At 40.9% G+C, this 27,054-nt stretch overlaps 1 long non-coding RNA gene across 1 annotated transcript in view; it reads right to left on the bottom strand.

The window, feature by feature from the left end:
* Positions 1–793: 793 nt before the first annotated feature.
* Positions 794–27,054, bottom strand: part of LOC144578258 (uncharacterized) — a 36,576-nt gene continuing 10,315 nt past the window's right edge. The window contains exon 4 of the long non-coding RNA XR_013523704.1: positions 794–1,544. This is a non-coding gene — a long non-coding RNA (uncharacterized LOC144578258). The remainder of the gene's footprint in view (positions 1,545–27,054) is intronic.

Here is a 27,054-nt window from a genome sequence, read left to right as displayed (position 1 = left end):
CTACTTGTTTGCTCAGTTATTGAGAGGAATGTTGAAGCCTCCAACTACAATTGTGAATTTGCCTATTTTTCCTGTTAGTTCTGTCAGTTTTTGGTTCACGTATTTTGAAACTGTCATTAAGTGCATAATAAGATTTAGGATTTATTATGTTTTCATAATAGAATTATTATTATATTTTCTAGGTGAATTGGCCCTTTTATTACCTTATTATGTAATGTCTCTCTTTATCTCCGGTAATTTTCCTTGCTCTGAAGTCTATTTTTAGTTGGCATTTAGTGCACTGAAACAGAAGGTCCAAAGTGGCAGAATCATTCCACATGCTTGTTCTCCTTCTCCAGGAAATGTAATGGAATCTTTCCATACAATTTTAAAGATCCTTGATTCATAGGACAGTTTATAAAAAGCACCCTCATTTAGAACAAATAATAATGGTGACTTAGACCTTCTCCATGCTATATACAGACTATGTTGTTCGTAAAATCCATTCTTTCAACATTTTTTGAAATGTCAACCATGAACCAACAGGTACAAGGTTATGTGAGAGGATACTGAGGAAAAAAAGGATAAATAGAAGAAGAAAGAAATGATAAAAGGAAACCTTTTCCCAGACCCTTCAGATGGACACAGTTCAGTACAAATAATTCTGTTTCAGTGTGCTAAATGCCAAATAAATAAAAATAGGATTACTATTAATAATCCCACTTCAGCCTTCTTTTGATTAATATTTATATGTTTTTGTCTTATTTCTTTTTACTTTCAATTCATCTGTATTATTACATTTAAAGCGGGTTCTTTATACATTGGAGTATAGTTTGTTTGGTCATGTTTAAAAAATCTATTTTGACAGTCTCTATCTTTTAATTGATGTGCTTAGACCATTTACATTTAATATAGTTATTGATATGCTTGAGTTTATGTTTATCATTTTTTGGTCTTTGTTTTTTATTTCTTTCATCTTTTATCTTCTTTCGGATTTTTTGAACTTTTTTAGTGTTGCATTTTAATTTATTTTGTTTTTGACTATATTTTTTGTATAATATTTTTGTGGTTGCTCTAGAAATTAAAATGTACATACGTAACTCTTCATAGTCAGCTTAGAATCTATATTTTATTACTTCAAGTGGAATGCAGACATTTTTCAGCTAATAGCTTTCCTCTTTAAAGATCTCATCCAGTTCTAACATAGCCCTGCTGTGACCAAACTTAATTCTGTGCACTAATGCCCATTATAGAATGGATTATCCTTAATCTCTAGGAGAGTGCTCATGAGGGAAAACTGGTAAAACAAGAAATTGCTGCCTGAGGCCAAGTGTTAGGCATGTCCAAGATTGCTCAATAAATACTTCTGTAATTGGAAAGTGAAAAAAAGTCTTGGGCATAGATTAGCAATTCCCTTAAAAGTAAAATATCTCTGTGGTCTTGTATTCTTTCCTGTTCTGTGTCAGATTCATATCTTCTTCCATGCTAGCCTTGGATAGTACTGTGTCTCTGAGGCATATGTTTTCCTTCAGCATTTCTGGAATTTCCTTGTTGAAATGGGGGTCCTGAATAAAAAAAATTCTCATGTTGTGTTTGTTCCATGTATAGGCTGATATAGAATATTGGAATCAAATGAACATATTGGAAAAGTATCAGGCACAGACTCCTTTTCCTAACACAACTCACAGATATCACTTAAAAATATTTTTGCAGCCAATGTGGTGAAACCCTGTCTCTACTAAAAATATAAAAATTAGCTAGGCATGGTGGCACGCGCCTGTAATCCCAGCTACTCAGGAGGCTGAGGCAGGAAAACTGCTTGAACCTGGGAGGCGGAGGTTGCCGTGAGCTGAGATCACGCCACTGCACTCCAGCCTGGCACCTGGCGACGAAGCGAGACTCTGTCTCAAAAAATAAAATATTTTTGCAATGGGGTCTATTCACTGAGGTAGATTTTCCTGGTCCAAACTGGCAGAATCATTCCATGTGTTTGCTCTCCTTCTTCAGGAAATATAATGGAATCTTTCCATACTATTTTATTTTATTTATACAGAGTCTCACTCTCTTGCCCAGGCTAGTGTAGAGTGGTATGATCTTGACTCACTGTAACCTCTGCCTCCTGGATTGAAGCAATTCTCCTGCCTCAGCCTCCCAAGTAGCTGAGATTACAGGAACCCACCCCATGCCCGGCTAATTATTGTATTTTTAGTAGAGATGGGGTTTTGCCATGTTGGCCAGGTCCGTCACAAACTCCTGACCTCAGGTAATCCACCCACCTCCTCCTCCCAAAGTGCTAGGATTGCAAGTGTCGGCCAGTGTGCCTGGCCTCCATACTCTTTTGAAGAGCCCTGATCCATAGGACAGTTTGTTAAATGCACCCTCATTTAGAACAAATAGTAATGGTGACTTAGACCTTCTCTATGCCATGTGTAGATTATATATATATATATATTTTTTTTGAGATGGAGTTTTGCTTTTGTTGCCCAGTTTGGAGTGCAATGGTATGATATCAGCTCACTGCAACCTCCACCTCCTGGGTTCAAGCAATTCTGCCTCAACCTCCCAAGTAGCTGGGATTACAGGCAATTGTTACCATGCCTGGCTAATTTGTATGTTTAGTAGAGACAAGGTTTCTCCATGTTGGTCAGGCTGGTCTCAAAGTCCTGACCTCAGGTGATCCACCCATCTCAGCCTCCCAAAGTGCTGGGATTACAGGTGTGAATCACCGTGCCTGGTCTTGTAGACTATATTATTAACGTAAAATCCATTCTTTCAACAAACATTTTTTGAAATTTCAACCATGAACCAACAGGCACAGGGTTGTATGAGGGGATACTGAGGAAAAAAAAAAGGATAAAATAGGCTGGGCGCAGTGGCTCACTCCTGTAATTCCAGCACTTTGGGAGGCCAAGGTGGGCAGATCACTTGAGGTCAGGAGTTGGAGACCAGCCTGGCCAAGATGGTGAAATCCCATCTCTACTAAAAATACAAACAATTAGCTGAGTGTAGTGGCAGGCACCTGTAATCCCAGCTACTTAGGAGGCTGAGGCAGGAGAATTGCTTGAACCTGGGAGGTGGAGTTTGCTGTGAGCCGAGATGGCACCACTGCACTCCAGCCTGGGCAGCAGAGCGAGACTCTATCTCAAACAAAACCAAACAAAAAACTCAGCTGTTTTACTGAGTAGGTGTGTGGCCCTCACATGTAAAATGGTTCCTCATTTGTAAAAATGGAGAAAATGTAATGCCTTACTCTTTAATTCTCAAGCAGAAATGTTCTAACATTCACTTTGTTAGAAAATTTAGGAACAGTAATTTTGAGTGAGTAAACAGATATGCTACTGACTAGAATGTGAAATTCGCATGATTTTAGAGCAAACAGCTGGGCGAAGTGGCTCATGCCTGTAATCCCAGCAGTTTGGGAGGCTGAGTCAGGAGGATCACTTGAGGTCAGGAGTTTGAGACCAGCCTGGCCGATATGGTGAAACCCTGTCTCTAGTAAAAATACAAAAATTAGGCTGGCATAGTGGCAGGTGCCTGTAGTCTCAGCTATTTGGGAGGCTGAGGCAGGAGAATCTCTTGAACATTGGCAGTGGAGGTTATAGTGAGCTGAGATCACACCACTGCACTCCAGCAAGACTCTGTTAAAAAACAAAAAAAAAACTATAAGGACACAGGAACTTCAAAGAAATTTCACAGCTTCAGTGTACTGTTTTGAGCTGCTTCCTCAAATCTTTGTGGATCAAGTTCAGCCTCCACCAGTGGGAACATTTCATGAGGAAGATTGAGAATAACCATGCATTCTATTAATATCTAGAAGGATTGTGGTTAGGACCAAATGACTAACAAGATACCCTAAGAATCATTAGCAAAGGAATTTTGTTATAAAACTCTGTGCAAATGGTACCTACGTTCATTTCAGTTGTCATTTCATTCAAATTTTGTCTGTCTGTTCTCTACCCTAGCAGCTGATTTATAGATTGACCTTTTACCTGGGCTAGTCCCCAGCTACACTGGCACTGTCACAAGGCAGTGAACTCTGTGAGTAAATGCATGTTCTGACTTGCTTTGCTCTCAAACGCCAACCTGACCTTCTCCTTGTCTTTCTGACTAGTCATGACTCATAGGCTAGCTGAACACCAGGCCCTTGGGATCCCAAGCTGGGCAGGGTGCTGTGTTTTTAATTTGCTCATCCAGACTTTCCCAGTGCTGACTGGTTTAGAACTGGGGTCGGTAACAGGGTCGGTAACAGGGTCGGTAACAGGGAGACCAGGCTCCATTGCTATGGTTACTCTCTCCATGGATACAAATTATTAGGGAACTTCCATCCTCACAGACCTGGCTCCCACCTGTTCCAGAAGTCTTTTACTGAGTAAAAACAAGTGGTGAACTCTTCACTCCCTTCCTGGAAACTTCTCTTGAATTTCACCCTATTTATATCAACAGAATCACCTACCTATCTTTAAATATCAAAGAGGAATTTTTACCTTTAAATATAATTGTTCAAATTTAGGTTACAAACTGAATTATTCTGTGCTGTGTGAATATTCATGTACTTGAACTTATTGTTTTTATTTATTTTTTATTATTATTTTGAGATGGAGTCTTGCTTTGTTTCCTGGACTGGAGTGCAGTGGTGTGATCTTAGCTCACGGCAACCTCGGTCTTCCAGGTTCAAGCAATTCTCCTGTCTTAGCCTCCCAAGTAGCTGGGGTTACAGGCGTACGCCACCACACCCAGCTAATTTTTTGTATTTTTAGTCGAGACAAGGTTTCACCGTGTTGACCAAGCTGTTCTCAAACTCCTGACCTCAGGTGATCCACCCTAAGTGCTGGAATGACAGGTGTGAGCCATCACACTGTGCCTCATGAACTTGAATTTTTAACCATAAAAGTTATATAAGCTCATCAAGGGAAACAGTAAAAACTGGCAGAAGGTATGTAAAACCCCAGAATTAATGTCTGGGGCTGGAGGCAGTGGCTCACACCTGTAATCCCAGCATTTTGGGAGGCCAAGGTTGGTGGATCACTTGAGCAGAGTTCAAGACCAGCCTGGGCAATATGTCACAATCCTGTCTCTACTAAAAATACAAAAATTAGCCAGGTGTGGTGGTACGTGCCTTTAGTCGCAGCTGCTTGGGAGGCTGAGATGGGAGAACTGCTTGAGCCAGGGAGGTGGAGGTTGCAGTGAACTGAGATTGCGCCACTGCCCTCTCTAGCCTGGGTAATAGAGCAAGATTGTCTCAAAAAAAATGTTTTTTTGGCATGTTTTTTCCTAGATTTAGACATTTTTTGTATCTATTGACCTTTAACAAGTTTGTCTTTTGGGCCGGGTGCGGTGGCTCACACCTATAATCCCAGCACTTTGGGAGGCCGAGGCGGGTGGATCACCAGGTCAAGAGATCGAGACCCTCCTGGTCAACAAGGTGAAACCCCATCTCTACTAAAAATACAAAAATTAGCTGGGCATGGTGGTGTGCGCCTGTAATCCCAGCTACTCGGGAGGCTGAGGCAGGAGAATTGCTTGAACCCAGGAGGCAGAGGTTGCGGTGAGCCGAGATCATGCCATTGCACTCCAGTCTGGGTAACAAGAGCGAAACTCAGTCACAAAAAAAAAAAAGTTTGTCTTTTGTCATGTGCACACTTATATTTTAAACTGAGATTAATTATGGGTGGGTTTCGGGGAGCACCCAAACACCCTGAAATCATATGTGAAATTGCATATATGGGCATATGTATTATTTTCTGGGGAGAGGGGCATAATTTCTATCAGATACTCAAAAGAATCTGTGGCTCCAAACATTTTTAAAAATCACAGTAACTTTGCATCATATTTTTTCTACTACTCTAGGAAAGCACTTTCCCAGGAGGTTTAGGGCATGCCAGTATATTACTGCAAGCCTGCCTGGACTCAGCATTTTAGTTTTTCTGTCTGCAACCCTTATAAAGGGTTAGGTTAGAATGTCTCCTATAGCATGTAGGCAGTTGGGGCTTTTGGACAACCACACAGTATTTTAATTTCCATGATTCTGTTAGAGGTATGTGGTGGGAGGAGCCAGAGGGGTCATTGGTCAAGGTGACTAAATGTGGTGCATGTAGGCAATCAGTGGTTTCACATCCCGCAATGAAAGTTCTGATCTGTGCTGAGACTAGAGTTTATCCTCAATATCATACCTGCATGTTTGGAAGTGACCTATGTCATCTATCTATCTATCTCTCCATATAATCTTGCTGTTGTAGAATCAATAAATAGTTATTGAATGCTTTTGATGGAAGATAGGCGTAATTATCACTTCTCTTTGGCAAACTAGGAAAGTGTTGCTTAGAAAAATCTCTGCGGTTTTCTCCAGCTCCCAATAACAGAAAATAAGAAACTTGAAATTGGAACCCAGATTCTGTGACTCCAATCCTGCAAGCTTGTCCCTAAATCATAGCTTATCATAGTAGCCACCCTGGTTTTTATTTTGAGGAGCAGTTTCCATTTGGAAAGATTTTTGAATGGTCAGTTGATTTCTATAGGCACTTGGTGGTGTCCAATGATAGCAAATAAATGAGATGGTGGCTTTAGTTTGATCATTACCTCCTCACTTAGGAGAGCAAGAAGCAGGTGCATCAGTGAAAAGAAAGAAGGAAGTTTCTTTACTTGTCTGTATTCGTGATAACAGAAAAATATTCCTAGAGGCTGGATGCAGTGGCTCGCACCTGTAATCCCAGCACTTTGAGAGGGCAAGGTGGGTGGATCATGAGGTCAGGAGTTCGAGACTAGCCTGGCCAACATGGTGAAACCCTGTCTCTACTAAAAATACAAAAATTAGCTGGGCATGGTTGCAGGCACCTATAATCCCACTTACTCGGGAGACTGAGGCAGGAGAATCTCTTGAACCTGGGAGGCTGAGGTTGCCATGAGTGGAGATTGTGCCACTGCATTCTAGCCTGGGCGACAGAGCAAGACTTCATCTTGAAAAAAAAAAAAACAAAAAAAACTCCTAGAAAACTAACTAGATGAGAGAACCTAATTTTCTTTTCTTTCTTTTTTTTTTTTTTTTTTGAGATGGAGTTTCGCTCTTGTTACCCAGGCTGGAGTGCAATGGTGCAATCTCGGCTCACTGCAACCTCTGCCTCCTGGGCTCAGGCAATTCTCCTGCTCAGCCTCCTGAGTAGCTGGGATTACAGGCACGCGCCACCAAGCCCAGCTAATTTTTGTTATTTTAGTAGAGATGGGGTTTCACCATGTTGACCAGGATGGTCTCGATCTCTTGACCTGGTGATCCACCCGCCTCGGCCTCCCAAAGTGCTGAGATTACAGGCTTAAGCCACCGCGCCTGGCCGAGAGAACCTAATTTTCTGAAGATTTTCTCTATTCTGAATGTTATGCTTAATATGTCATTATAGGACACTTCCATTTCAGTGCTGAGAACATTTTCTTCTAGTATTAATGAATTTACCTCTTATCCCTGAAGATAAGTGTACCATTGGAGAGAGACACATGAGCAAGATTTGTGGACTCTAATGAACTTGCAAAAGAGAAATGAGGCAAATATTTTATAATAGAAAAATACTAAGACATCAGATTCTTGAATATGCAGGTAACATTGCTGTATTGACAGATGTTCACCTTTTAAATAAAAATTTGCTTATAACAGACCCAGTGAGATTTTAAAACTAGCCTTATTATTCAAAGATTTGATTTACATCAACATAATTGATGAAACTGTTCAACCATAGATTTTCAAAATGCTCTACATTACAAATAGCACATGAAATTGATTTTCTCATTTTTATATATTACAGATTAAATGTTTCTCAAGTGCTTTGCAGGATATTGAAGATTTCAGAAGACAGGGATGGTACATGTACCCTACAGTCAGGCTTCCTAACGGGGCCATACATTTTCTGGGAGAAACAGTGCGAGTCATTAGTTGCAGGAGGTGAAAAAGGTATCCAAGAATACCAAGGCGAAATGCTTGAAGGTTTAAAATGAAATGCAAATTGTTTAATAAAGATGTCATGTGCTAATAGAGTTTTGTAAACAGCATTTGATGTTTCATACTCTCTTATATTTTTAATGTATGAAGTGCAGTTGCACACACACACACACACACATACATACACACATATTATACTATTACAAAATTAGCTGATATTTTAAATTAAAAAGATTATGTTCATGGGAAAAAATTAAAACTATACAAAAGACAGAATTAGATAAGAAGAAAAACAAAAGTTTACCTTCTTACTTCTCAATGTTCAATTCTACTACCTAGAGGTAAACAGGGTTAAAATTCCCTGCCAGGAATGTTCACCATCATATGTGTATATGTCCTTTAAAGAGCTCTACAAATGTGATCGAAATACTGTTGAACAACTTGCTGTTTTCAGTAAATGATGTCTTGAACTTCATCTTTCTACATCTGTACATATAGATCTCTTTCATTCTTTTTGGTGGTAGTATAATGTAATATGCCATTGTAAGAATGTACCAATATCTACTTAACTAATTTCTTACTAGTGGATATTTTGGTGGTTTCTACTTTTGTCTTATTTTCTTAGTGTAAATCTATGTATAAGGACACATATTACACCATTATTTTTCCAGACATGTGCAGGTATAGTGTTAGATGGTTGGGTAACTTCCTAGGAATATAATCTCTGGGTAAAAGGACATGTGTATTTTTAATTATCTAATTTTTTACTTTTAAGAAAATATGTCTTATAGTAAAAAGATTATATCAAAAGTGAAAAGCAACAGTTCCTTTCTCAGGCTCTGAGCTCCCCTCATGACCATGGTAAGAGTTTCTTAGTCTCTTGTTCTAACATGAATATAATGCATATTTTATGTATGCATAAAAAATGTGAGCAGGATGATTGAATGTGGAGTATGCTCACATTATATTTGATAAGTACTGCTCTTCAAACAAAATGCATCAATTATATTCCTATCAAAAATCTGTGTACCTGCCTGCCTCCACCATCCTTGACAGTATCCTTGGATATGATCACAATTTTTCTTTTCTTTTTTTTTTTTTTTTGCAACAGAGTCTCACTTTGCCACCCAGGCTGGAGTGCAGTGGCACAATTCTGGCTCACTGTGACCTCTGCCTTCCGGGCTCAAGTGATTATCCTGCCTCAGCCTCCTGAGTAGCTGCGATTACAGGCATGCACCACCACGCCCAGCTAATTTTTGTATTTTTAGTAGAGAGGGTTTCACCATGATGGCCAGGCTGATCTTGAACTCCTGGCCTCTGGTGATCCACCCGCCTCAGCCTCCCAAAGTGCTGGGATTACAAGCATGAGCCACCGTGCCCGACCGGGCATTTATTTTTTTATGACTGATGTAGAATCACACTGGATTGACTTTCTTACTGGCTTCTGTGCTTTCTTCGGATACTCACAATCAGATACAAGTATTTCTACAGTTAATGGAAACAAGATGCCTACTCTGGAGCCAGCTACAGTGGGTAGCACCTGTAGTCCTAGTTACTTGGAGGGGAGAGGAGGCTGAAGTGGGAGGATCACTTGAGGCTAGGAGTTCAAGGCTGCAGTGAATTATGATCATGCCACTATGCTCCAGCCTGGGAGACGAAGCAAGACCTCATTTCTTAGAAAAAAAAAGAAAGAAAGAAAAGCTTACTCTGTACCTTGATAAGATGTTATATCCCCCTGACTCCTTTTACTTCAACTCCATAAATGAGACCTTTACTTTCCTATCCCTCTTTCTCTGTTTCCTTCCTCTTCTAGAGAGATCTTTGAAGTCTTTATTCTTCCCTTCCCACTCATCCTCTGCTCTCATCTCCTAGGTGAGGCTGAAGTGTGTAGTGATTTTTGTTCTAATCTAGACTATAATATCCTCAGACGAGGCCCATGGGTGATATGTTTTTTGAGTCCTTCCATAAATGGAAATATCATCCTTTCTCCTCTATAGGTGAATGACATCTTGGAAGATGATAGCTTTTTTCTTAGACTACCTGTGATGTTATTTCAGAGTCCTGTGTTGAGGAAAAGAAATTCAGTGTTAGCCTGCATCTTTTGTGAGTTACTCATTCTGTTTAAAAGCTGGCAAGCTTTCCTTTTTATCTTTGAAGTCCAGGAATCTTACAGTGATATTCCCAGGGGTGTGCCTTCTGTCACTGAACTTGCCAGTAACTTGGTATGCCCTTTTAAACTGCAGACTAAGGAATATTTCTTCCATTTGTTTAGCCATTACTGTTCTTTCATTGGGTTTGCTCCCTTTGCAATCCTTATTATTCACAAAATAGATATTGTTTATGCCTTTTATCTTTTTCCTCACAATTTCTATCTGTTTGCATTTTTGTTCTTGAGACATTTCTTCCTTTTGGCCTCTAATTTATACCTCTACAGTGAGCAGCCATTTTTTCCCCTCAGTTCATCTACTAAGTTTTTCAATGAGAAAAGCGTACTTTTATTTCCAAAATGTCATTTTATGCTATGATTAAAGACTGTGCTCTCATTAATTTTTAGACAGACGTAAGTGACAGGCCAACTAGGTAGACCCTTACTTTTACTAAGACCTAGTAGAGTTCTTTGGTCTTGTCACAGTTAATGATGCAGATGGAATCTTGGCCACCTGACCTCTGATCCACTTTTTCCTCCGTCTACGGGGCTATTCACAAGAAACGATTTTGATGACGTGCAAATAAATCCTACTCTGTAGATCTGAAGGCAAGGCATTTATTTCTGTTGACATTTCTAAAAGGATGTAGGATAATATTTTAGAGTTCATGGATGTGTAATGGAGATAGCCACGTGAATTTGTGCTAGGAGGATAACTCTGGAAGGACTGTCATCAGGCATTTCTGATTTCCCTCGAATACTCTTTCCTAAATTTCACCAAATTTCATTCTAATATGATTTATAGGCGGTGTCTCTGAATTGTCTCAGCCCCTCTTGTAATGACTTAAATCATACCACATGAATTAAATGAAAGGATAAAACTTTATGAGCAATTACTCTCAAAGTCTCTCCACCCAAAACTTATGTGGGTTTTCTGCCAACCTACCAGTAATAATTATGTATGGAAGTTGTATTAGGCACAATAGATTTAGAGGTCAGTAAAGATTATGGGATGATATGGGGGGACTGGTTATTCCAGTGGAGAAGAATGGACATGCCTGTTTTGGGTCCTTTTCCCATTACACATCTGTCTCCTGGATTAGTACTACAACATTCTATTTTTTAGCATCCTGGGTGCTTAAATTATTTTATATCTGTTACTTGATGTTCAAGGTATTCCACCAAGGTAGGGAGGAAGATTTAAACAATTTCTCTTGCTGTTTCATAGTTGGAAAATTGAAGCATAAAAAAGGTACACGTAGTGTCTCTTGGACCCGAGAAGGAAAGCAAACCACTTACTTCTGGGGCTGTTACATTCTCTCTTTAATTTTGAGGCTTATTAAGCAAGAGATACAACATGAACTGCCTATATAACTTTCCTATGCCTCTTTCTGTTTCCTTCCTCTTCCAGATGAGGTCTTTGAAGTCTTTTCCTTCCCTTCCCACTCATCCTCTGTTCTCATCTCAGATTAGGCTGAGGTATTTAGTGATTTTTGTTCTAATCTAGACTCTGATATCCTCAGATGAGGATATTATAACTCACCACTGGTCCCCCTGACCGAATCCACTGATATTTTAAACTCTTTCTTCTTTTTGATATTTTTATGACATCTGATATTGGTGGATGTTACCTTACCTCCTAAAGCCATATCCTCCCCTGGCCTAGGAGATACACTCCTTTGAGCATATCTTATTATCCCTCTGATTACTCTTTTTCTGCTTTTTTCATTGGTTCTTTTTCTTCCTCTTATCCTTCATCCTTTAAGACCAGTTCTTCTTCTTCTTCTTTTTCTTTTTTTTTTTTTTTGACAGAGTCTTGCTCTGTTGCCCAGGCTGAAGTGCAGTGGAGTAATTAGGGCTCACTGCAGCTTCAACCTCCTGGGCTCAAGTAATCCTCCTGTCTCAGCCTCCTGAGCAGCTGGGACTACAGGTATGTGTCACCATGCCTGGCTAATTTTTCAACTTTTTGTCGAGATGAGGTCTCACTATGTTGCCCAGGCTGATCTTGAATTTCTGAACTTAAGTGATCCTCCTGCCCAGCCTCCCAAAGTGCTGAGATTACAGGAATGAGCCGCTGTGCTCAGCCCCAGTTCTTGATAATATGTTAATTCATTCAGGGAATATTTACTGAACACTTATGATGTATCAAGTACTATTCTAAAAGGTGGTCATAAAAGGGTGAACAAGAAGGTGATATTTGTCTTCCTATAGCTCACATCCTAGTGGGAAGGCAGACAATAAGAAGACAAACATAAAATAATGACTAGTAATAATTGAAATTAAGCATCATGATAAGTGCAACTAAGGAAATAAACAAGATTTAGTGAAAGAGACTAATTGGATTTGAGCTCACAAACCCTATTTTAAATTGTGTAGACTGTAGGTAAAACGGGCTGTATCAGAAGGAGCTGCTGGGTGAAATATGGGAAGGGAAATTATCCCCCAAAAGGAAACAGGTGCAGAGACCCCGAAGAGGGACTGACAGAAGGTCATCATGGGCATGAAATGGTGAGTGAGGAGATGGGCATGAGAAGCACAGTCAGAACAATAGGACGGAGCTCAGATGATATAGTGCAGGGCATGGTAGGGTAAGGAAGGATTTCAGACTTAATCTAAGTAACCGGAGAACCTTTGAATCGTGTTAAGTAAGGGAACAATAAGGTCAGAGTATATTATTATTATTATTATTATTATTGAGATGGAGTTTCACTCTGTTGCCAGTCTGGAGTACAGTGGTGCAGTCTTGGCTCATTGCAACCTCTGCCTCCCAGGTTCAAGTGATTCTCCTGCCTCAGCCTCCCGAGTAGCTGGGATTACAGGCACACGCCCCCATGCCCAGCTAATTTTTTGTATTTTTAGTAGAGATGGGGTTTAACCATATTGGCTAGGATGATCTCAATCTCTTGACCTCATGATCCACCTGCCTTGGCCTCCCAAAGTGCTGGGATTATGGAGTATATTTTTGAAAGAATGCTTCGACTGCTGTGTAGAGAATGGGCTTTGGGGAGCAAGTATGGAAGCAAGGAACTAGTTAGGACGCTCTAGAACAAGCTTGATCAACCTATAGCCCATGGAGCACATGTGGGCCAGGACAGCTTTGAATACGGACCAACACAGATTTGTAAACTTTCTTAAAACATTGAGATTTTTTTTTTTTTTTGAGAGGTAGAGTCTCACTCTATCGTCCAGGCTGGAGTGCAGTGGCGTGATCTCAGCTCACTGCAACCTCTGCCCAAGGTTCAAGTGATTCTCCTGTCTCAGCCTCCTAAGTAGCTGGGATTACAGGTGTCTGTCACCACACCCGGTTAATTTTTAGTTTTGTTTTTGTTTTTTTTTTTTTTTTTGAGACGGAGTCTTGCTCTGTCGCCAGGCTGGAGTGGCACAATCTCGACTCACTGCAAGCTTCGCCTCCTGGGTTCAAGCAATTCTTCTGCCTCAGCCTCCTGAGTAGCTGGGACCACAGGTGCATGCCACCATGCCTGGCTAATTTTTGTATTTTTAGTAGAGACAGGGTTTCACCATGTTGGCCAGGATGGTCTTGATCTCTAGACCTCGTGATCCGCCCGCCTCGGCCTCCCAAAGTGCTGGGGTTACAGGTGTGAGCCACTGCACCCGGCCTAATTTTTGTATTTTTAATAGAGGCGGGGTTTCAGCATGTTGGCCAGTCTGGTCTCGAACTCTTGACCTCAAGTGATCCACCCACCTCGGCCTCCCAGAGTGTTAGGATTACAGGTGTGAATCACTGCGCCAGGTTCAATTATGAGATTTTTTTTTTTGCAATTTTTTTCTTTATAATTAATCAGCTATCATTAGTGTTAGTGCATTTTATGTGTGGCCAAGACAATTCTTCTTCCAATGTGGCCCAGGGAAGCCAAAAGATTGGACACCCCTGCTTTGGAAGATGCTGTTGATTGGCTACCTAAATGTAATCTTTGCTCCTCTCACCATTACTGTCTGGAGGCCTAGTTTTTTTGTTGTTGTTGTTATTGTTGTTTGTTTTTTTTTTTTTGAAACGTAGTCTCACTCTATTATCCAGGCTGGAGTGCGGTGATGGCAGTCTTGTCTCACTGTAATCTCTGTCTCCTGGGTTCAAGCAATTCTCCTGTCTTAGCCTCCTAAGTAGCTGGGACTATAGGCATGCACCACCATGCCTGGAAATTTTTTTTTTTTTTTTGTATTTTTAGTTGAGACAGGGTTTTGCCATGTTGGTCAGGTTGGTCTCGAACTCCTGACCTCAGATGATCCTCCTGCCTCAGTCTCCCAAAGTGCTGGGATTACAAGTGTGAGCCACCACATACAGCACTGGAAGCCTAGTTTTTATGTTTCCAACCTCCCCTGCAGTTAGATCTGACCTCTGAACCATAAAACAAGTCTGCTGGGAGCCTTCTGGAAAAGAGTCTATGTTTCTTGATAAAAGGAATAGATATGGCATGAGAACTGGTCCTTCTCACCATTGCCATGTGCCCTTGCTTTCTGCCTTTGAACTAACAATACTGGCAGCCATTTCGTGGTCACGAGGGAAAGGTCAAGAAACTTACAGAGACACAGGCACAAAACCACTGAACCAATACTGGAGCCATCTTGTTCAGATTTCTTGATCTAAAAACAACTAAATAGTTTTATTATTTAAGCCCCTAATAATCAGCTAAATTGTTACCTGTACCTGAAAGCATTTCTAACTAACCTGGAGGCTCTCATGGGGTCAAGGTAGAAGTTGGTGGCTTGAGATCTGGAAGCAACCTAAGTGTCCATCAACAATGAACGGATAAAGAAAATATGGAACATATATACAATGGAGTGTTATTCAACCATAAAAAAATGAGATCCTGTCATTTGCAACAATATGGATGGAACTGGATGCCATTATGTTAAGTGATAAGCCAGGCACAGAAAGACAGACTTTGCATGTTCTTACTTATGGGAGCTAAAAATTAAAACAATTGAACTCATGGTGATAGGGAGTAGAATGGTGATTACCACAAGCTGGGAAGGCTATTGGGTTGGAGATTGAAGGGGGTAGGGATGGTTAATGGGTATAAAAAATAGAAAGAATGAATAAAGCCAGGTGTGGTGGCTCACCCCTGTAATCCCAGCACTTTGGGAGGCAGAGGCAGATGGATCACTTGAGGTCAGGAGTTCAAAACCAGCCTGGCCAACATGGTGAAACCCTGTCTCTACTAAAAATACAAAAATTAGCTGGGCACAGTGACTTGTGCCTGTAATCGCAGCTACTCAGGAGGCTGAGGCAGGAGAATTGCTTGAACCCGGGAGGCGGAGGTTGCAGTGAGCCAAGATCGTGCCACTGCACTCCAGTCTGGGCAATAGAGCAAGACTCCGCCTAAAAAAAAAAAAGAATGAATAAGACCTAGTATTTGATAGCACAACAGGCAACAGAGTGAGTACAGCCAATAATAATTTAATTGTACATTTGAAAATAACTGAAAGAGTGTAATTGACTTGTTTGTAACATAAAGGTGCTGCTTGAGGTGGTGGATATCCCATTTGCTCTGATGTTATTATTATGCATTGCATGCCTGTATCGAAATACCTCATGTACTCCATAAACATATATATGCACTAAAATTAAAAAACAAAAAGAGTTGGTGGCTTGGACTAGGGTGATGTGCTGGGTAGTAACTTTACAGAGATTACTACTATCCTTAATCTTCAACCGTGATTGCTTCTCTCTCTCTTTTGATTGATAACTCTATTTGCTTGTAGTTGCAGCTTCTCATGTCTAAGCACTCAAAGAGCCTTTTAGTCTCCCAGTCTCTAGTTGATCCTTTCTCTATCTGGTCTTCCCTTAACTGTCAGGACAATATCATGGCTACCTTCCCTCATCCCTATGCAAGAACTGGCAGTGGATTCCGAACAAACCCAAGTGATTCTGCCTTTAATTCGAAGAATTCTATTGGATGAGCCAACTCTAATTGTACAACCGTATGGCCTTATTAGTCTTCAAACACCACCTATTTCAGCTTCTGGCTATAGCTTTGTTATTCATCTAAAAAGCATCCATTATGCCTTCTATGTCACACGTTGTTAAAAATGATGCTTTCTTTCCTGTACACTAAGTTAATCTTTACAACCAACCCATGAGACTGGTTTTATTATCCTCTTTTCTCTAATGTGAAAACTAGAGTTAGAGTGATTTCCTTGTTCAAGATAAAAAAACTTGTAAGAGGCAGAGCTGGGATTTGAATCCAAGTTCTCTGACTCCATGCCAGTGTCCTTTCTTGAGCTTTTCTCTTGCAAACTCTCAATTGTCTCTGTCTGTGATACTTTCTCTTTGGCTTTCTGTCAATGTACATCTACCTCTATCCTCCGACCCTTTCAAGAACTTTCTTGAAATTTGTCTCATATGGTAGTCTTTGTCATTTCTCAGTGCTTTGAATGTAGTTGAATTACAGACTGTTTTTGGTTTTTGTTGTTTGTTTGTTTTGAGACAGAGTCTCATTCTGTCACCCAGGCTGGAGTGCAGTGGTGCGATCTCGGCTCACTGCAACCTCCTCCAAGGTTCAAGTGAGTCTCATGCCTCGGCCTCCTGAGTAGCTGGGATTACAGGTACATGCCCCTATGCCCGGCTAATTTTTTTGTATTTTTAGTAGAGATGAGGTTTCACCATGTGGCTGAGGCTGGTCTTGAACTCCTGACCTCCTCATCTGCCCACCTCGGCCTCCCAAAGTGCTAGGATTACAGGCATGAGACACCATGCCTGGCCTACAGACTGTTTTGTATGCTGACAATATCAATTGCAGTTGGTTCACTGGTCTTCAGTAATTCTATTTCTCTACAACCTGTCTCTTCAACCAGATCTCAGGATTCCCAGGGGCAGAAGCAAGCAATATATTCTTCCTTGTTTTTTTGGTTGTAGCTTTTAGTACTTGGAAAATGCCGTTTTATTTACCCGTAATTGATGCTTGTCTAATAAATGGGTAAATAAAACAAGAATCTTGCATTAAATCTATGTATCTGGGTGTAGATAATTCTCCACAACCTTTGATTTTATTTTTACATTCACAGAATCTAAGTCCTAATAAGAACCATTTCCTATTTTTTTGCAATAAAAATCTCAACATATTCCCTATTGTGATATCTTATTTGATAACCTTTCTAATTAGCGTTACATTTTAAATGCTTTTAAAATGCCCCATTACATATTTGTCCAATAATCCATGACAGTTCAGATATGTAATTGCTATTATGGATTACCTGGTGACCATCATTAAGTAATTAGACTTAAACATGTGTAGTGCTAATTAGGAAAGTTATCAACTATGGGCAGTTAAGATAATAGGGAACATGATGATGATTTTTTTTTTTGGAACTGCGGTAAAAACATGGCTACAGGGAAATGGATGAATCTTTTGTGAATTTAGTGCCTGAGGAAGTAAGGAGCCATTTTAACAATGGAGAATTTGGCACAGCAGAAAGTGACTTTGTGAATCGTGCCCTCTTTTTGTCACTCCATTAATAACTGACTGTGACTGCCAAAATACTTCTCCTGGACTGTACTACGGGAGCAAAAGGGGTCAAGCCTGGAGAAAGATATACCCATAGAGAGCCCCGTAACTGCTCCCTTAGATCATTCCCCCAAATCAATATCACTGTATTTTCAGCCTCACTTTCACAGCCCTGTGATCTATCAAGCCTTTACTCAACATATTCTAGTAAGTGGTGTGGGTTATCCACCGATGAAAAAATAATGACTGCTTTATTAAGAATCATCCAAGATTGCCCAAAGTTTTTACAAAGGCCACTTGACCCTGACCATTGTTTCAAGTAGTTCTTGAAACTTTGGAGAATTGTTACAACATAAAAGCAAAGAATGTGACACGTTCTCTGAGAGAACATGATATACTTTGAAAGGTTTCATTTTTTTTTTTAAAGAAATAGTATTTCACTATTCCTAAATGTAAGAAGCAGGTTTGATGGGACTGTGAAGGAGTAAACTTGTTTAAATGCCATTTCAGAAACATAAATAAAATGGTATGTGACATTTTATATGTATATGCACATTTTTCTTAGGGGAATGGTTATACTTTCATCAGATTCTGCACTTGAGCCTTTGGTAAGCTGGGATATAGATGCACATTATATGCCAGGCACCAAGGAATGGTACCATGTAAGAGACTCAGGATGCTCTATTGTTAGTGTTACTAAAAAATAATCATAGCTAAAATTCAACTGGTGAGACAAACATTCTATGGGGCCAGCACGCTTCTGCTGTGTGACTCTACTATCTGAGACAAACCTTCTTCTAATCTCCCAGAGCCACCTTTCCTAATTATATGGCAAAGAGCTATGGAAACTTCAGGGTCATCTCAAGGTCATTATTGTGCATCAGAGACCTGTTGGCTGCCTGGAGGCCTCTCTGGGGTCTTGGGAGAAAAAGAGAAGTGTGTGGTTTTTGACTTCTCAACCATAGAATGTTCCAGAGTTGCTTTGTCACCTTATGACTCAGGAAGTCATGACTTCTTTTATAGAGTCAAAGTTTAGGCAGGTTTAAGGCACATCTTGCTGGAACAGGGGTAGCTGTCCTCTGAAATGATTCAGAGGGCTGTTGGTTCATATGGACCTGTATATATGCTTTCATCCCTGTTTCCCTCCCTATCTAGTCTTTTGGTGACCCAAACTGTGTCTTTGGCCACTTGAGCTTGCCACTTCATTTTATTCAGTCTTGTACATGACATCTTGTCCAAGAACACACTAATTTTAGAGCCTGGGAAATTTCTGACTTCATACATGACTTTAGAATGAGATCAGAGAAGTAAAGATGGATATTTTGGCAGGTATTTTCTTTTTCTGGTGAGATTAAGACATCTTCATATATTCCTTCTCTTCCCCCAAATGAGCGTCTGTTTCAGTGTGACTGGGCAGCTTTGCCCTCCTCTATTCAATGTGGAGCTATTTCCTGGTTAATTCTTCCCTCTCTTAACTTGGCAAACATCTGTGGCATGCTGCTGTGTGCATGGTGCAGACTGCCATGAAAGATGTAAGCAGGGCCGGTGCACTGCCCTGCCCTGGGCTGTTGGAGAAATAGCTCATTTCATGGGAAGTTTATGAATGTAAGAACAACAATTCAAGGCAGCATTAAGGGAAGTGTAACCAGGCTGTTAAGATTGCAATGTTCTCCTGAAGGAGGTGGGGCTTGACCTGAGTCTTGAAGGATGGCAGAGAGTGGGCAGGAGGACATGTCAAGTGGGGGAATTGGTATAAGCAAAGGAATGAGGTTAATTCAGTTTGTGTGTGTGTAAAGCAGAGGAAGGTGGGGATAAGACTAGACGGAAAGGTAGACTCGGAATAAATCATGGGAGATCTGGAATTTTGTCTGTACTTAAATCTTGATCCAACAGGTCACGGACATTATTAGAGAGCTTATTAATGGTTTGAGGGAAGAAATCTGACACCTATAAAGCACCCATGATGTGTCAAGCTCTATGCTTGGTCTTTTACTTGCATAAATAATTTCATCTCAAAATTTCATCTCCAGGAAGCATCTTCATTTCTCAGCTGGGAAAACTAACTTTAAGAAGTATTTTTATTATAGACTATTATGTGCCTCCTGATAAAAATACAAAAATCACCCATAAAATATTCTTGCCAAAAATAGAGCTTCTGTGGCATCAAGTCTCTAAACACTACCAATAGTTTACAGGCCAGCAGAGAACAGAGAAGCATGTTAAATGATACATGAAATACAATCAAGAATCCCAGAAAGCACAGGATGAAAACAATAAAAAAGATTAAGAAAATTGGAAAATTACATATACAAAATAAGATAAAATAGTATAATGAACTTTCTATGTATCCATCACTTAGTTTCAGCAATTGTCAACTTATGACCAATCTTGTTTCATCGATACCCCTCTTGTCATCCCTCCAGTAATTACCTTGAAGGAAATCCCAGTTACCACATCTCTTCAACCACAAATATTTCAATTTATGTCTTTAAAAGATAAAGACTCTTTTTTTTTTTTTTTTTTTTTTTTTTGAGACAGAGTTTTGCTCTTGTTGCCCAGGTTGGAGTGCAATGGCATGATTTCAGCTCACTAAAACCTCCACCTCCTGGGTTCAAGAGATTCTCCTGCCTCAGCCTCCTGAGTAGCTGAGATTACAGGTATATACCACCACGTCCAGCTAATTTTGTATTTTTAGTAGAGATGGGGTTTCTCCATGTTGGTCAGGCTGGTCTTGAACTCCTGACTTCAGGTGATCTGTCCACCTTGGCATCCCAAAGTGCTGGGATTACAGATATTAGGCACTGTGCCCGGCCAAAACATAAAGACTCTTAAAAAATAAAATTAGCTGGGCATGGTGGCGCGTGCCTGTAATCCCAGCTACTCAGGAGGCTGAGGCAGGAGAATTGCCTGAACCCAAGAGGCGAAGGTTGCAGTGAGCCGAGATCGCGCCATTGCACTCCGGCCTGGGTAACAAGAGTGAAACTCCGTCTCAAAAAATAAAAAAACCCACAGTAATTTCATCATTCCTGAATTAATAATAATTCTTAATATCCTCAAGTGTCCAGTCATTGTTCACATTCTCTTGATTGTCACATATATTAAAAACAATTTCTTTTTTTTTCTCACTGCAACCTCCGCCTCCTGGGTTCAGGCAATTCCCCTGCCTCAGCCTCCTGTGTAGCTGGGACTACAGGCACACGCCACCATGCCCAGCTAATTTTTTGTATTTTTAGTAGAGACGTGGGTTTCACCATGTTGACCAGGATGGTCTCGATCTCTTGATCGCGTGATCCACCCACCTCGACCTCCCAAAGTGCTGGGATTACACGCGTGAGCCACCGCACCTGGCCCAACTTTGTTTCAATCTCAATCCAAATAAAGCCTATACGTTGAAAGTGGTTGCTATGTCTAAGTCTGTTTTAATTGAAAAGCTCCACCTCCCTTTCCTTTTTTCCCTTGGATAGTGTTTGTTGAAGAAACCAGGATCCATCCTGAGTGTGAACACATTTTGAAGTCTGCTGATGCATGCCCTTCTTTGGTGGAACACATTTCTCTCCCCTTTGATTTCCTGTAACTGGTAGTGATAGCTGTTTACAGTGGCTTGATCAGATTCTAAGTCAATCTTTGGGTGAAGATACTTATAGGTAATGTGCATTTTCATGAGGAATGTCTGGTTGTCTCTCGTTTTGTGGTTTATCTAATTTAAGCAACTCTGCAGCCAGGAAGTGGAGGAGTGCTGAGAAGTTGACACTGAAGTCTCTGGTTCGGTCTCCTCCCATCACCCTCTGAGATTAATCTGGCCGGGAGGGATGGAAAGGATCCACGGGGATGGAGGCTGGGAGCAGGAGACGAATGCATCTCCACATTGAGGTGCTGGAAACTCCACTAGGCAGCAGGACAGCAAGGCAGCTGTTGCTGTGATCCAGGAAGGCAGGGACAGAGTGACTGCAGGGACTCACATCTCTCTGAGAGGAAGGCACAAACCAGGTCATATTTTGGTTCCTGTAATTATGTTCAAAGGAGTCCCAGGCACCTGGTTATGCAGAAAGCTCTAGGTTTTAGTGATTTTTGAATGCTCACGTGAACTCTTGGGAATAACAGAGGAATCAGAATTCCCCAGAACTGTTAATGGAGAATTTTGGTGACTTTAAAAATGCCTTATTTCTTTTTACTGTACCTTTTTCCAAAAACAAGTTTTGGAAAATTTTGGAAAAGATGGAAAATTTTTTCTTCTTAAATTGTATATGCTTACTGTTTTTTCAGATAACAGCGTCACGTTTATTAAGACACACACAAACACACACACACACCCTTCATCTCAGAAATGCTTACCACAGATATCCTACCTGACAGATAGTGTGAAGAAAATCTGCTAAACTGTTACCTCTTGGAGGGGATCACAGGAGCCGATGGCTAGTGCTAACCCGTGTGTTAAAACTTGCTTCTTGTTCAAGCAGGTATTCTGTTTGTCACGGGAACCCCCCACGAACCCTGCCCAAAACCCGACCAATTTGGATGTGACGAACTGTAATTATAACAAAATGGCACCATATTAGACATGGTTTAACAGATTGCTCTTTAATTTAACAATATATTGTGGGATGTGGAATCATTATATAGGCAGTTAGAGTAGTTCTTATAACTATAGTTACTATGTAGGCATTGCTCAGAAACTGCAATCATGGAGGTAAAAAATGTGAAGTCATACTTCTTATTAATTGATCAGTGGTAGGCTTCTGTAATTTATTAGTACAAATAATTGATATGCTGCTTCGTTCTGGGAGTCCAGAAGATCCAAGTCTTAATCCTGCTCTAAATTTGTCCTCCCTCCAGGTGCTGCCTGGATTTGGCCCAACAGGCGGCGTGTAGTCCAGGAAGCCCTGAGACCAGTGGACTTTCTCAGGAAACCTCGTTCTATCATGGGCAAAGTGTTTGCCAGTGTTTCTCTTTCTTCTTTTCATCTTTTGCTCCCATAGACTAGGAGACAGTAACTTCTTCCCAAATAACTTTTAAAAAAAAACATCCCCATGGGATGTCAAGGTGAGACATCATGACAAACCTATTTGTCTTATTAATCATGTGCCAGGTGCTCCGGGCCAGAAGTGAACGCTGTGGTTGAAGCAAAAGAAAAAAGCAGAGTCCCTATCCTGAAGTTCCTAAATATGTATTTTCCTAAATAACCCAGTGCTGAGCAGAAGCTTTCTTAACTTTGGTGGTACTTCCGGGGACTGCGCTCATCTCCCCTCTGAAGGGCCAGGTTGTGGGATGAGTTCGGAAGCGAGGCTGCAGTCAGGGGTTGAGTGCTGGGTTTCTGCATGCATCTGCACATTTCCTCAAATGCAGTCCACAGGCCACAGTGCAATTAAACACCCAAACTGCCAAGTTCAGTTTCTGAATCCACTACATCTCCCTAGGCCTGACTTGCATATTAAAGACGTCCACTAACACATAATATCAATGTATAATCTGTTTACCGGTCATATGGATCCCTCCCAAGTATATTTCATTTTTAAATGGTTATATCGTAAAGATCAGAAACAAGAGATATGAAGCTTAGAGTATAATTATCAAAAAAGTTACTAATAATTAGCCAAACAAAAGCCACCCCTGAGACTGAGTTCATGCAAGCATATTTCTGCCAGCTTGGATTTTAGATGAACACATTATCTGCAATCGTTTTCTCAAATGAAGTGCCATTTACAGATATCTGCCAAGCCTCATCAAAACAGACAAGCCCCTAGAATCAGAGTTAGCATATAAAGTGCGGGTGGACAGGGCAACAGTCTTTTCCCCAGGGCTGTCTTTTATCAGCAGCCCTGACCAAAGAATAGAACCCAGTGTTTTCTGTTTCAAGTGTACCATATGGCATGATATGAGCGCACTTTAATGACTTATTAGCATATTCTTCCGACTAAGCTTTCCTAGTTAAACCAGCTTGACAAAAGCTGAATTTTAAAATATTTGCATGAAACCTCCTGGAATAAACATGGCTTGGTCATTGGTTTGCTTTTGCTTGTAGATAAAAGAGAAGCCATCGATCCTTCACTGATCCTTCACCACAATACTCATGAAAAATGTCGGGTTGGCCACCTCTTCTCTACCCCTCAGGAGTGGAAGATTTTTGGAATGTCTGCAGCATAATTCAGACATGTTCTCTTCCCATGGCATGACAATTCCCTGTTCTGCCTAGATTTTGTACTTTACATAATGCTTATTCTGCCTTCTGTGACCTTGATGCTTCCTTTGTGGGAATGAGATTTTCTGGTTGAGATCTAGTCACCTGCCTGCCTCATTAAAAAGCCTTTTAGCCTTTGGAGGAGGACCAGACACCAGATCAGGGCTTGGGACTTCTCACTATGGCTTGACTAGGAGTGATGTGAACCTGGGGGTGAGTCACATTTCCCTTGAGACTGCCCAAATTGTCTCTGTGAAAATAGGGTCTGCTAGGAGGAGGGTGGACAGAATAGAGACATTCTTGTTCCCTGAACAGAGGAAGACAGCCTCTCTGTCTACTATTGCACGTGCTGTAGTGTTTTGTTTTTTCTTTTCAGATTTGTCTGAATGTAAATGTCCCCTTTTCTCTTTCTTATGTCAGCTCTTGATACTTTTTGTAGGTCAGATTGCTCTTGGTGGAGGTTACTAGTGACGAAATATGGTAAAGAAAGGTAACCATCGTTGGTGACCCCACAATAAGGTTTCCTTGTCATTCTAGTACAACCACAATAATATGAGCATGTGAATACTGATTTTTTTTTAAGAAAAGCTATTTTATGGCAAACACTAACAGAAACCCCTTGTCCATAGATATTTTCCAGTTAGAGTAGCCATGTGACACTGTTATGACCATAACATAAGTGGAAGTCTGGTGGACACAGTTTCTGGAAAAACTTTTGTTTTTCTGGTAAAAAGAGACAAATCCAGCTGGCCTGTGCCTTTCCTTTGTTTCTATCTTCTTGTGTGGAATGTAGATGAAATGGCTTGAGTTGCTGCAGCCATCTTGTAACCATGAAACAATAAACAATTGAATAGAAGCCAACACACCAAATGTATAAACCAAATAAACTTCATATGTCAAGGGGCTATTCTTCAGGTTTTGTGCAATCCCACTTGTGGATTAGGAAACTGAAGTGAGAGTGGCTGAGTGACTTGCTCAAGATCAAATAAGTCCTCTGACTTTAAGTGCTGTGCTTTTTCTATGTATTTTGTTAACAAGTCAGACTCAATACTTTTTACTCTTACTGTGCTCTTACTAAACACCATTGTCTATGCTAATCTTTTTACATGCATTACTTTATTTAACCTTTACAAAAACCCTGTGAAGTAGTTTATGGACTGAAATCTGTCACCCCAAGATTCATAGATTGAAGCCCCAACGCCCAGTGTGACTGTATTTGGAGAATGGGCCTTAGGAGGTGACTAAGGTTAAATGACATCATAAGGGTGGGAGCCTAATTCAATAGAATTAGTGTCCTTATAAGAAGAGACACCAGAGAGCACCTTTGCCAATCCCTACCATATGACTTGGCCATTTATAAGCCAGGAAGAGGTTCCTCTCCAGAACCTGAACTGGCCAGCACCTTGATCTTGCATTTTGCAGTATCCAAAACTGTGATACATCGATTTCTGTTGCTTAAGCCACCCAGTCTGTGGTATTTTGTTACAGCAGCCCCATAAGATGAAGGCAAGTAGATACTATTATTATGTCCCTTTTGCAGATGAGGAAAATGAAGCTCAGAAAAATGAAGTATTTTCAAGGCCACAGAGCTAGTAAGTGGTACTTTTCCTTTCTTCAAGAGATAATATCCTCATGGCCAATATGTGATAAGTCCTGTTAATATATGTATACCAAATTATTTCAATTTTTAAAAGTAGTAAGATAATACTTCAGAACAGGGGTTAGTACATTTTTTTTCTGAAAAGAACTAGCTAGAAAACAGTTCAGGTTGACTGCATGCAGTGGCTCATGCCCGTAATCCCAGTACTTTGGGAGATCGAGGCAGGTGGATCACCTGTGGTCAGGAGTTCGAAGCCAGCCTGGCCAATACAGTGAAACCTCATCTCTACTAAAAATACAAAAAGTAGCTGGGTGTGGTGGTATACCCCTGTTATCCCAGCTACTCAGGAGGCTGAGGCTGGAGAAGCACCTGAACCCAGGAGGCAGAGATTGCAGTGAGCTGAGATCATGCCATTACACTCCAGCCTGGGTGACAAGAGCAAAACTCTGTCTCTCAAGAAAAAAGAAAATAGTTCAGGTTTTGTGGACCATATGGTCTCTGTTGGAACTACTCAGCTCTGCACTGTGAAGGTAGCCATGAACAATTCAAGAGTGAATGGGTATGGCCATACTCACATAAATCTTTATCTGCAAAATCAGGTAGTGAGCTGGATTTGGCTCATGCCCAGGTCATGGTTTGCTGATAATTGCTTTAAATTAATGTTAAAATGACACTGCTTTTTAAATGAGATGTGCTGGGTTTGAATTCTGCTGTGTGACTTTGGGTAGATCCTATAATCTGGGCCTCATTTTCCAAATTAGAATGATAACACCTCCTCTGCCAGCCAGCAGGGTCTTTGTTGGGATCATGAAAGGTACTAGATGTGGAGGAGCTCTGAAGAAGAACAAGTGCTTATGCAGACACAATTTGATATGGGTATAATTTGATATACTTCAGAGTGTTCCTGGAAGCCCTAACCCAGGCAGAACATCCTTAGTTTAAAGCCTGGACTCAGCTGAGGCTGATATGGGTCACTCCAGGGAAGGAAACTCCTCATATGGGGGTCTTTCGGTGCCTGTCAGGCTATAACCTCCAGTGAGATCTGGAGTGGAGCCAGCCCTTGGGTGAATTCCAGGCCCCCTGGTGTGGAGAGCAATCTTTGGCTTTGAGCCTGCGTCTTCAGTGCCGGAGCTGTTTATCTGAGCTAGGAAGGACACCACCAGGAGTGATACTCCTGGTAAGGAAGAAACAGGGCAGCCTGCATCTCTGCTGAACACAAGCCTAAACATGAACAAGGATTCTGCCTGCTTGTCCATGCCACAAGAAACCAGGCTGAGGGCATAATGGAGAAGCCAGATAACCCTTCCTTTCCTTCTTTTTGATTTGCTCTCTGAAAATATCTTTTCTTTCTTTTTTTTTTTTTTTCTTGAGACAGAGTCTCGCTCTATTGCCCAGGCTGGAATGTAGTGGCATAAGCTCAGCTCAGTGCAACCTCCGCCTCCTGAGTTCAAGTGATTCTCCCTCTGCCTCCTGAGTAGCTGGGATTATAGGCACATGCCACCATACCTGGCTAATTTTTGTATTTTCTTTTCTGAGATGGAGTCTTGCTCTGTCGCCCTGATCTGGAGTGCAATGGTGCGATCTCAGCTAACTGCAACCTCTGCCTCCCCAGTTCAAGCAATTCTCTTGCCTCCCTCCCGAATAGTTGGGATTACAGGTACACGCCACCATGCTCAGCTAATTTTTGTATTTTTAGTAGAGATGGGGTTTCACCACGTTGGCCAGTCTGGTCTCGAACTCCTGACCTCAAATGATCCACCCACCTCGGAC

The sequence above is a fragment of the Callithrix jacchus genome, chromosome 11 (assembly GCF_049354715.1).
Source record: "Callithrix jacchus isolate 240 chromosome 11, calJac240_pri, whole genome shotgun sequence".
Lineage (NCBI taxonomy): Eukaryota > Metazoa > Chordata > Mammalia > Primates > Cebidae > Callithrix > Callithrix jacchus.
The sequence above is the reverse complement of the archived record's forward strand: the minus strand, read 5'-3'. Positions and strand labels throughout refer to the sequence as shown.